This window comes from Strix uralensis, chromosome 7, assembly GCF_047716275.1.
Source record: "Strix uralensis isolate ZFMK-TIS-50842 chromosome 7, bStrUra1, whole genome shotgun sequence".
Taxonomy (NCBI): Eukaryota; Metazoa; Chordata; class Aves; order Strigiformes; family Strigidae; genus Strix; species Strix uralensis.
The window spans coordinates 15,645,880-15,658,346 of NC_133978.1; the positions used below are offsets into that span (position 1 = coordinate 15,645,880).

The window sequence follows — 12,467 nt, forward strand, 5'->3', positions numbered from 1 at the left end:
GTACCAGCTACTTTGGGAACTACTTTCACCAAAGTGTGGCAGTACAGCCACTATACCTTTCTGTTGCCTTGAGTTCTTGGCATCCACCCATTATCTTTCGTCATATCTGAGTTGCCCTCTTTAGGCAAAGGGGGCTTCTTGGCTGCTTGGCACACACAGAGGTCCTCATGCCTGGCTGGAACTGCTAGGCACTGTCATGAACTAAGGAGCTTGGTCCTACCAAACAAGGGGAGATGGAAAATCACGTACAGCAGGTATCTCCAGTGTCAGTGGGAACATGGAAACTGAAGGGAAGTGCCTCCTCTCCTCCATGAGGCACCTTTAGCGGACTTGAGCAAACTTTGGTAGAATGAAGTCAATGCACCCAACCCCTACAAGGATACAGTAAGAAAGAAGGAAAAAAAAAGGCACCTTCTTTCTATGTAATCAGTAAGGAAAGGGAGGCACAGATAACTAAGCAGATTAATTAGCAGCTGGGAGATTAATACTATCATGTTAACTGCTGCAATTTAAACACAACACAATCCCTTCTTTTGAGACCATCTAAGTTACAGAGTAATTATAAGCTATGTGTTACAAGAAAGAAAGCTCTCCTTAAATAATTTAAAACACATCAAGTGACAGCAATAAATCAATTAATAGAAAGGAAAGTTCTATATACCTTTTTATCAGACAACCAAGTTTTCTTCTTTTGTACGGAGTAAGTTAAAAAAAAAATTTAATCAAGTAAATAACATTTTATCTTAGCAAAATGGCTCCAAATCAGTACATCTGTAGGAAAACAGGAGCTGGTCTGCATATAACCTCAGACAGAATGTAAAAACTGCTGAAGACTCACCCTATAGCTGGAAGTATTAGTGCACATCTTCATTCAAAGGAAACTCAGTATGAATAGAGAATGTTTGCAGGAAGGGAGAACCCAAAAAAACACTGACTGCTGTAACCATCCAGATCTTTGGACTCAGCTAAGAGAACAGATAAAACCCACCCTCTAACTCAGGAATCAGCATCCTTTTGCATCTCAGGCACCTGTTTTATATATCTTGTCCTAATTTCCTGTGCCAGGGAAGCTTAAACTATGATTAACTACTTGTTAGTTATCAGGTGAAGACCCTATATGTAGGCAGAAGCTGAAAGACATTTTGTAACCAGGCAGAAGATTGCCATAACTGTGTTTTATTTTCATTGGAAGTGATATAAAAGTTCAAGTTGGTAGTGTTTTATGTTTTGTTCAGGGATAACATGAATAGGTAAATCTGATCTCTCACCTACTTTTCCCAAAAGTGTAAATAAAGCTCAGGTTATTTTTGTATACTCCACCCCACCACCATCTTTCCCTCTTGTGCAGATCTCCATGTGAGGGTCTTGCTGTGGCATGCAACCCAGACTAAAAAAGATTGCCCGTATGCTATTTACACTTTGGTACATGTCATCCAAGCAGTACTGATCTTTTTGTAAGAGTACCAGTGTGGTTCAACTATCTGGAGCAGAATTCAGTTCTGGGGTGTGCTAGAGGCTCCTTTTTGAAGTTTCTATTAAATGTGTTTCAATAATTTTGGACAATTGAACTAGATATTTGTATCAAAATAAAATTCCGTGGCAAGGTAGTATTTTACTATATAATCTTCCTATCTTCAAATGTTAACTTTTGCATATGAAGGGCAGTTGCTGGTGTACACATATTCCCAAGTAGTTCGGACATCCTGCCTGTCAACTGTTTAGAGATGATCCCAAATCAGACTCAGATTCCCAAACCTTGAAATTTTTGATACCTTTAAAAATAAAGGAAAAAGAAAATTTTATTCCATCAAGCTAGTATTTATATTAATAAGTTATAATAAAAACCTATTATTTATGAGTACCATTTTCTGCTCTCAGTCAATTTTCCAAAAGCCCTGCTACTGGGTGAATAACTCAGAAAGCTTTAGATCTGAAAAACATGGGGTATATGAGCAGCTGGCACAAATGAAAGGAGTTTTGAGCTAAGAATCTGACATTCAGATTTTTGTCTCTTTTTTCATGTAGCTGTATTCCATAGCAGGAGCCTAAACCTGAGAAATTAGCAGCCAACCTCTTACTGATATCAGTGGAAGACTGAGATGGGCAGGGCTGCCTTCGAACAGGCTTGATAGAAGTCATCTGTCACAAAAGTGACAAAAAGTCACAAGCACATGAGCAAGACGAGACCTATATGGCAAGAGCAAAGCAATGGGTGGTTCTAACTCCGCTTGCTAGAGCACTGCATGATCACAACTTGCCTTAAAGTTTAGGAAATTGTATTCCAATGGGCTGGTACGAAATATATCTATACTGTTAAGTGGATTAAGACATTATGGTGTTAGTCATGCAGATAAGGCTTTGTTACCCTTATGGTGATCTGTAGGAGAAAGAATGTTTGCCTGCAGAGGAAATAAGACAGTAAAACTGCTCTGCTCTTGTACTGCTGTGATTCAGTGGTCAGGAGCCATTTCCACTACTGAAAAGTTCAGGTCCAACAAAAATCCTCTGGCAGTCTTAGCTGGTGACTTCATGATAGCTTCAGACAAAGCCTTCTGCTTGAGATAGGACATGAATTGAAACAATCTGGTAAAGAAAAACATTGAGTCAGAATTCAATAGTAGTGCAAATTTAAAAGTCTCCCCCCACCAGACATATTTTAATGAATGCATAGTTACAGGGTCACTATGTTATCTCACTTTTCTTGTGTCATTAACTGAGAAGAGAGTTTTAAAAAAGTGTCCCCACAGAAATCTTATTCATATGTTTTATTATATGCTCCAGCACGGGCACCACTTTAGTTTAATGGTGTGTTGGATGATGGTACAAATTTATAGCCAAAGGTTTACATCACAGACAGCTGGAATGAATAACAATAAATTAATTTAAAGTGCTACAGAAGTGCTCCCCATAGTATGCAGTGCTTATGTGCTCAAGGCTAATAATTTATAAATGCACGTCTTTTATAATCCTGATCTAAAGTCCTGAAAGCAGCTAGTTAAAAAGCAGTCACATGACATAAATTATTTTTATTAATATTTCAAATGCATGATTAGGGTGGGCACCATGGTCATTAGCATTAGATAGCTTTCATTTATGACCAAGTGCAATGAAGCAATAGCCAGAGACAGAGAAAGTAGCTAAGCAATGGCACAACAACCGTTGGGAGACTGGGAGTGGTCATATGCTGCTGCTTCTTCCTCATGATTTTTATATGCTAGTAATCATCGCAACTATAGCTGTTTCCTTTCCTTTTGCTGGTCTGTTGTGTTTATCACATTAGTTACTCATAAGGCCTGAAGGATAAAAATATGTGCTACTGAGTGCAGTCAGAAGCAGGTGTGCTTCTCCATGCGGTTTTCCTTCCATCCCTGGACACTGAACAGCAGCAATGCATAATGCAGTGAGGGGACTGGCCAAAGGATGGCATAATGACTTCCCTCATTACAGCAGCAGCACTAATTTAAACACTGAGCTAATACTAAATTTTCATACAAACTCTTGCTTGGATAGGGTAGGTTACTTTAAAGCATTTTACTTGCTTTGAGAGGACACCACCATTCTTGGCTCTGTGTCAGGAGATTAGAGGGAAGTCATGCCTCCAGGCAAACAAGTACTTGCAGAAAAGCATTGTGGAGACTAAGGATAAGGCCAGGCCACAAACTTTTTTTGGGGTGAGGAACTATTTTTTTTGCTAGTGTAACCCAATATCTAGCTGCAGTCTTCTCTACTGAAAGAGTATATTCACAATTACCGGTGCGGGTAAAAGAGCAACCAGCTCAAATAACTTGGGTAACATTGCATCTTTTTCCCCACCACAGTTCTCAGGCATACCTCACTGCAGAGATGTCACTTATCTTAATACCACCCTTATCTTCTCCAGGCAAATTTGGCTGCCTCTCCCTTTTCTTGGTGAAAATAATTTACTTCTTAAATGCAGAGTCATTAAGCTGGGGTTATAGAAGGAGTCTTTAACACTGAAAGAAGGATCATGAATAATTTCTGTGTCTCTCATTCTGGGCCATTGCCATATATTAGACTACACATTTGAATCCTGACAGATTGAAAAAATATGTGCCACAAGCAACACCATTCACTTCAGTGGTTCTTCTAGCAAAGCAAGTGGAGTGAGACACAAAGTGGGTAAAGTATCATGGTCTGGTCCCTCCATTCCCTCTTTAAAGAAAAAAAAGAGCTTTCTGCATTACACAGAATGCAAACTTCTAAGTGACCATTTGCGATTAATTTTTTTAATATCACAAACCTCTGCAAACTCATACTCTCTATCCTCTTCCTTTCAGGCTTTGAAAGTACTTTGTAATGTAACACATTTTTCCAGAGGTCAATGGGGGCATATTTGCATTTTGATACATTTTAAATTTTTGCCTCCAGCACGCCATTGAAATGCACTGTGCTAATCAGAAGCAAGTAATGATCTCCTAGATACTTGAACCGGGTGACTAGGCATATAAAAGCACCTCAAAATGCAAAATTAGTGAGAGCAATACACAGTAAAAATAAATAAATAAAAAAAGGGCAATGATGCTGGCAAAAGCAGTTTGGATTTGTAAGCTGAGAGTTCTGCCTGGAATAAGCAGCTAATGTGTTTATGTGGACCACTGAAGTGATAAGGGGATTCGAGGGGCTCCGGCATCAGCCGGCTGCACTGATGGACTGCGGGTTTCTCCGAGCATATCATTTGTACGTCAATATACTCAGATGATGCATAAGCATTTCTGAGGGCTTTTTATACCGTCAGCGATACCTCGTGCTCTGAATAACCCAAATCCAAGATTAGGCAGGATCTAGAAAAATGGGGCAGTCCCCAAAGCATGGGTTTATCTGTGTGGAGGTCTTTTATATTTAGCACTAGTGATAGGTTTACATTCAAATATGCCTGCCCCAAGGGTGGTGGAGGTGTATGGGAGAGAAAAAAATCCAGAACTCACGAGATTATTTAATTTTTAAATATTTTTTTTTAAGCGTGAATATCTTTGACAGACAGAGTTGCAAGTAAACATGAGCACTTCCTCACTAACCACCGCATCAGAAGAAAAGCTCCTGACAAGCAGATGTTGCTTAGGCAGTGATCAGCTAGGCAGCGTGTGTGCGTACGGGGGAGAAGGATGGAGATACAGCCAGGCAGCGTATGTATTAAGGCACTGTGGTGAGTGTGTGTGGCTGCAAGTGATGGCAAGTATGTGTGTGAAAATGACACATGAGCAAAACCGAGCTGCTCCAGTGAGTATTTTGTACGTATTTTTAAGAGAAGGCAATGAGAAGAAGCCAGGGAAGAAAAACTGAAAAGACGAGGTAGGAATGACCAGGCGATTGCGTGGCTGGGCTAACAGCAGTGCAAGGTAAGAAATCTAGGCATCAGGGAAATCATTTAAAGCCATATTGCTTCGCTTTGGAGGTGAGAAAAAGCAGATGCACTCGGCTACCATGGAATGGCTCTGACAGCAACTACAGCCGCTTGATTTTATTTATTTATTTTTATTTTAACGAGTTTCATTCGCAGAAAGCCCAGGCTGTAAACCCAAACCAGCCTGCGCCCCCCACTGTGACCCCCTCTCCCCCCAGCACCGGGAGCGGGGATCAAAGCCTCCCTACAGCAGGACAGCCCCTTCAGCCAGCCAAGTGAACCCTCAGGCAACGCAGGAAAGAAAGGGGGAGAAAGAGAGGGAAGGAGGGAGGGTAGGGGAGCAATGGCTGAAATTCAGCGGCTCTGGCCATTTCCCGGGAGCTGGGAGCATTCGGAGGCGGCTGGGCAGAGCGGGAGCAGAGCCCATCCATCTCGGTCGCCAGACAGCGGCCCTTCGTCGGGAACACCGCCCGGCCTCTGTCCTCAGCGGCACACAAAGCCAGGCGACAAAGCAGAGGAGGAACCAACCCTGTGTGCTGTCAGTCCTTGCATCTAGAAAATACAAGAGGAATTAGACATGACATGGGAAAATATTTTTTATATTCTGTAGAAATTTTATATTCTGCAGGTTTTAATATTCTGTAGGAAATCCTGTGTTTTCGGGGAAAGAAAGAGGGGTGTTTGTCTACATGGAAATACTGTCAGGTGTTTCCTGTGCTGCTTCCAATGAAGAAAGCACTGCATCAGGTAGGGCCTTGCTCTGTAGATTTGTCCAGATACCTTAATTCAGCCAGTCCTTCATATATTTTATCCAATGATATAATTATAGAATTAATACAGAGACACTGTGGCTGAGATCTTCAAAATATTGCTTTTGTGGAAGCCAGATACCTGTGAAAGTCTGGCATAGGTCACTTAGTCACGGAGTGAGCCTGATTGTCAGCTGAGGTTTCTGAGTCTTCTTCAGATTCAGATTTTTTTCATGCAGTCAGCTTATTCACTGTGAAAGGTGTTTTCAGATCTACAAAATTCAGTGCAAACTTCATAAATAGTTATAGCTATGCAGTTCAACATTTACTAACATTAAAAATGTTTATTTTCCATTTAAAGAGGAGCTAGACTTCACAACAGCTAAGTTAAGGGATGCTCAGGAAGGTTTCTTTAAGAGTTGAAATAGTACTGTTTTATCTGAAACAAAATTTGATATGCTTTTATTTTCCAGGAAACAAAAACTAGGTGCACTACTAAATTAAAACCCAATTATTCTCATAGTTCTCATACCATCTTAGCTACTGTCCCATCCTTCCTGTTTTCTACACCAAGAGCCTCAAGTACAACCACATGGGGATGCATGTATGGTTGCTCACTGACTTGCTCTTTCCTGAACATCTGCTGAGCAGCGTCTTATTTGAATGAATTATGAGTCTGGCTTACAGCAGGTCAGAAAATTTCCATCAGAACAGTTTTCTTGAAGAAAATAGCTTTCAGGTAGAGGGAATTTTTTGTAAAAATATAAAATTCCATTTTTCCATAGAAAATGGGAATTCTGTTCAAAATTCAATACACACTTCACTGAAGATGCATGAAAAAGAGTAGAAATTTTTTATTACAAATGAAAAAACTTCCATCATGTTTTCAGTGAAAAAATAATCAAACAATGTACTAAGTGGTACTAATTCATGTTTTATATTTGTTACGCTGATGAGTGTAAATCTGGAGTAACTCACTTGGCCTCAGTGAAGTTACTTTGATTTATACTGTTGTAAAAAAGATTGAAATCTCAGTCTGTGTGGTTGGTTCTTGTGATTAATACCTTTGCCTTCTAGGTACATACATACAGAAATAAAAAACCCAAAAAACATGAGGCTTGATGGGTTCTCGGTTTGGACTGTTGTGAAGAGTTCTAAGTCCCAGTGGATTCAGTTTCAGGATTGCTGATCAGACACATGTAAAAAATGTGGAACTTATAATTAAAAGTAAGAACATGCAGCCAAGTATTTTAAAATTAATTTACAACTATATTTTTATCAGCTATAGTTTGAAAATGATCAGTGTTATACAGAACACTGGCTCAATTTTAAAGGGTAAGTCCATTTCTTCCAGTAAATTAAACATATTGTAAAATATCTTTAGAGCTGATGATGGATGAGTTTAACAGCATCTTAGCAATACTGAAAAGTCTTTATAAGTCTTTAGATTTATTTGTAGACCAATATATTTCCTCTTTCACTTGTTAAAAAAAAATACCCCTTTGTTCTTGCCTTCAGAAGGCCACAAGCCATTCCCACAGAAGCGAAATGCGGGGTAAAAAGTCTTTGTATTACCAGAAGTACTTCAGGATCTGGATTATGAGTCAACGGTAGTTACACTTCACAGATTGAAGTAGAGAAATTAGGTATCAATATGCAAATGCTACTTTTTATTTTTAATTCGGCTGGTTTGCAGGCCAGATCATTTAATCTAGAAGTATCAATTGAAATGATCACTAATGTTGCACTGCTTTAGGTTGACAGGTATCAACCTGAGCAAGAACTCTTGCAATCAGCTTTTAATGCTTTTTCAAAGTGGTGCCAAAGTTTTAGACCTGGTAAATAAGTAATTGTGGGTAATTCTGGTTTCCAAGGTAAATAAATAAAGTGAAGAAAACAGGATGAGGGCAAATTCATCCCTGGTGTAAACTCACTGACTTCAGTGGTATTACACTAGAACTAGTTGTGGAGTAGGATTTCTTATGCAAACAGTAACATGAATTGTGTTAAATAAGAAAGTTCCTTAAATCATGCCTTGGGCAAAATAGCTCAGTTAATCCCAAAATGTTGTTGCAAGAAAATTCCTTCCTTTCCACAGTGTTCTAGGGGAGCTATAAGGCATGTTACATAGTCAAGCTTTTCCAAAGCATTTAAATAATTTTTTTTTCTTGTTTCAGATCAACACACTATTTTTGTGAAGTATTTTATTGATTAATTTTCATATCTCCCCCCAACCACAAACCAAACAGACTTACAAGGTTACTTAATGCAAAACTTCATGTTTTTGCCAGTTAGTTCTTGCATATGTTACAGAAAATATCAACTCTGCTTCCCTGTCTGTAAGCACCTAAAATAATCTGGCCCCCATTTTAAATATGCTTGTATGAAGTCAGGGGACATTTTCCTAGAGTTACCTCAGCACTAGGTAACACAGCTGTCCAGGAATAAATTTTTTAATTTCAGTATATAATAAAACCAAAAGGAAGTGAAAATGCCTGGTGTAATTAAACGTTGGCATTGTTTGCTTTGACTCACTCAGAAGCTAGGAGCTGATTTTTACTTTCAACTTTCTGCTATACACTTTCTAAAATCACATGAGAGAAAATAAACACTGAGATGACAATACTGAAATAATCCTGAAACATTTCAGAGAAGCCTCTACTGTGATTTTTCCCCTGTAATTGACATATGCAGTGATAAATTTTTTTGACAAAATAAAGTTTACAGGCAAAAAGGATTCTGCCAAATAATTTTCAGTGAGCTTCCTAAAGCAACGCTGCTGTGAAAAATAAAAATCATAACGAGTTTTATTTTATCCTGCTTTATTTAAGAGCCCAATGTGTCTGTATGTTGTGACCATGCCCATTTGTGATTAACCCTAGAGCCTGATAGTTTTGGGTTTGTCTCAGTGCTGAGTGATTGCTTTCTTTCCTGGCAATTGCTCTCATTTTTCTGAAGAAGGCAACTTTCATGTGAGCAGAGCAGCCTGCTCCCTATTCCCTTCACAGCAGTTCCATGTGCAGAACAGCAACCACAGAAGTTCACTCTGCTTTGCTAGAGTTGTACCATGCACCAGACGCACTCACAATACCAGCAGTCTGAAATACTGCTGAGTAGGGGCAGCAGGAGCTGGGTCTTAATGATTTGCCCCCTTCCAATCATTTGGGTTTATTGATTTCTCTAATTAAATATGCATTTCACTTCACCATTATTCCCAATGATCCCATTCAATCTCAATGACAGGGCCAGAGTAGAAGGGCCTTTGCTTACAAACTCCTTTTGGAAAGAGTAAGCCCCTGTAGGGGCTCTTGAATACCTCCAAGTATTAGTCCAGTGCTATTTGGCTACATCCTCCTTTCCTCATTGCCCTGTTTCCACCTACCTATTCAGGCCTCTCTTCTGTCTCCCTTTCAATGGAGGCTTCCAGCTTAGCTTTGGAAGTCTGGAGCTGCAGCTCTGATTGACAGTTGTGTATGTAAAGCTGATTTATTTGGCTGGCATGGTGCTGTGCCAGGTAAGAGGTCATCTCAATGGTGAAGCTGTTAAGAAACTAATTGTGTGATGAACTGCAGTTACGAGAGTCTTTACTTTTAGATGAAGTGTTTGCTTCATCTAATCACATTTGCTACCAAGGATTGTTCTTGTTTGCCCCTTTTCCACTGTTTGAATTGGAAGAATACCAGGTTTATAGCAGGGATGGGCTTGGCCAGTTGGCTCCCAAGCCTTTATTGTTAGCTTGTAGGTCCCTTCATTTGTTAAAAGACTGAAATACTGTCACTGCTGTGTTTCCTTGCTTTCTCATCTCAAACTAGGAGGCATTGAACTTGCCAAAATCTGAGTTCAGCACTCTGTGTTTGTTCTGCTTGTGTTAATGAAGTCACTAATCCCTAAATGAAGGGCAGGGAGCTGTTTGGGTTAGCAATTGCATCATCTTTAACACAGAAAACAGAATCCCTCACAACACAGGTGAGTTAACGAGAACATTATTTCCCTCTGCTTTGCTTTCAAATGTCTTTCTGAACAGTGGGTCTAAACTGAAACCTTGGGTTGCAAAATACCAGTCTGTCAGAAGAGAGAAATCAGGGAAGAACTCTGTGCCACAAGATCACCTTTAATTAGGTCTTGCTCATTGCAAGCAAACACACCTTCTTAGGCATTTACCTAACAGAAAAGCAGCCATACCGCAGCTTGTCTTTGCTGTTTCTACCTGGGGAAGAAACGCTGGTAAAGGGTGGACCTAACATAAGCTAAATGCTTCCCATCATCAAACCACAGCTTCCATGGGACCAGTGCCAATCACTTTTCTCCAGTCATGGGTGCTGTGCAGTAGCACCAGAAACATGACCTCAGATAGTTTGTCACTCTGCGTGTAACGCAGATTTAATGCTGTTTGCATGAAGTTGGTGATCACATTTTTCTCTGGAGAAGATTATGTTGATTTTGCTTACAGATATCAGTTTCAAGTCAACATTGACTCATTCTAAATCAGACTAGCTTGAGGTGAAAACTTCGAGTTTCTCCTGATGCCAGTGCAAAACTTTCTCCACAGTCACCGCCTGCCTCCCAGAAAATGCATACTAAAGCCTGAGCCCAGGCTCCACACTGGCATGAGGGAGTGGCTGCAAATGGCTCTGGGTATTTTGCAGAGCCCTTATAAGAAATAGTTTTAGAGGCCATTCTTAAATAAGTTACTTTTACCTGTTACAAATATGTTTCAAATTTGACATGTATCATTCAGAATCTAATTCTTAGCTGGTGTTACTCTTACCTTTTCCTTTGCATACAACAGTATGCAACACTGCTTGCGTTGGTCCTTGTGCCCTGTTCCTTTCCTTTTGAGTCCAATAGAAAGTTTCCTATAGACTTTGCTGAGCAGTGAGACAGACCTGCTAAACTTTACCTGTGAGGGCAATTTCCTCCCTTCTTCATGGTCTCATTCAGCAAGGGCATATTGAAAGCAGTGCACTTGCAGCAGTCTACCCGAGCATTAGGAGCTGCACCCTCTCAAAAGCCAAGAGCTTCAAAAGGGAGCCTGCACTCAGTGGTAAGAAACAGCAGGCAAAGGAAAATGACAGCTGGAGCTCAAGGAGTAGGAAAGGTTTGGTGAGCAAGGATTTCTGGGGAAAGTGGAAAAAAGGAAATAATTAAAACAGGATCATGAGTTGAGGCTTACTCTGATATACCAAACCATAAATTATAGAGGAGAGGCAGAATTTGCTTGTCCTTGTGACATTGCACATTAATGAACCAGGACTGCTCTGTGATATTCTGCACAGACTAGAATTTATGTGGCCCTCCTTGCCCTAACCATGATTTTTTCAACTCAAAGAGAGATTACAGATTTGATAAACAGGAAAATGATAAGAAAAAGTCAGATCAGGAAGGAAACCTACATGCTGCCTGGTGGGATCATGGTAATAGTAGATGTAGGTTTTGTGGTGCCTGAGGACCATCAGAGCATTGTAGAAACCACAGAAATGAGCCGGTGGTCATGCTGCTGCACTGGTGGCAGCTTTGAAGAAATCAGATCAATATAGATTTCTTCTACACAGTCACGTAGAATGGCATGCACATCCAGAAACCCATTTCCATCGCTGGTTATTCGTGTATCTCCCTCCAAGCCCTCACATAGTTTGACCTGTACATCCTCCTCACATACCACACTCCCCCAAAAGATTAGCAGCATTTATCTTGCATGTGTGCAGGTGCACATGCGCCCGACCAGCTTGGGCATGGAGTCACTACTGTCCAGCCCCCAGTCATTTTCTGGGTCCTCCTTAAAAGCAATTAGCAGCTTTAACATCAGAGAGCAAATTCAATCATGGAATAGCTCTCCTGCAATCGGTACAATTAGCAGGAATGCGTTTGACCCTGGCTTCACCTTCTCTGAAACACAGTTCCTGGTACAAACTGTTGCACTGCATTTGAGAGTGACATGTTACCAGTAACTGGATGTCAGGATCATTGTGTGAAAACAAACAAATCTCCAAATAACTGGGAAGTCTTGAACCAGAAATTGGCATAATAAAGGTAGAAATAATTCCTATTTTCCCATGTTACTTCTCCTTTCTTGTGATACAAAAACAATGCAGTGCACCACAGCCCTAACTCTGAACGTGTGCCGTTATCCATAACGTCTTACAAAAGCACAGCCAAAGCGGGGGTTTGGCCACTCTGATGTGGAAATGTAAATCTACTTGCACAGAGAGAATGTCTGAAACACTTCTCCCTGGTATCACAAGGAAAGTGAAAATCTTTTGTTTCATACATATTTTTCTTATGGAGCAGGATATTTTTACATTTTCTTTTGTTTTGAAGGAAACAGCAACAAAAATATCTTCTGCCTAGGCTTGCAC

The 12,467-nt window shown here is 40.2% G+C and overlaps 1 long non-coding RNA gene across 16 annotated transcripts in view; it reads right to left on the reverse strand.

Moving 5' to 3' along the window:
• Positions 1 to 717: 717 nt before the first annotated feature.
• The window catches only part of LOC141945843 (uncharacterized), a 173,681-nt gene continuing 161,931 nt past the window's right edge, over positions 718 to 12,467 (reverse strand). For 14 of the 16 annotated variants that reach the window (XR_012629626.1, XR_012629637.1, XR_012629633.1 and 11 more), the window contains 3 exons: positions 6,254 to 6,383; positions 2,366 to 5,914; positions 718 to 1,772 (listed from right to left, as the gene is read on the reverse strand). This is a non-coding gene — a long non-coding RNA (uncharacterized LOC141945843). Of the gene's footprint in view, positions 1,773 to 2,365; positions 5,915 to 6,253; positions 6,384 to 11,011; positions 11,229 to 12,467 lie in introns of all 16 variants that reach the window. The other 2 variants (XR_012629632.1, XR_012629634.1) reach the window with 2 other exon arrangements.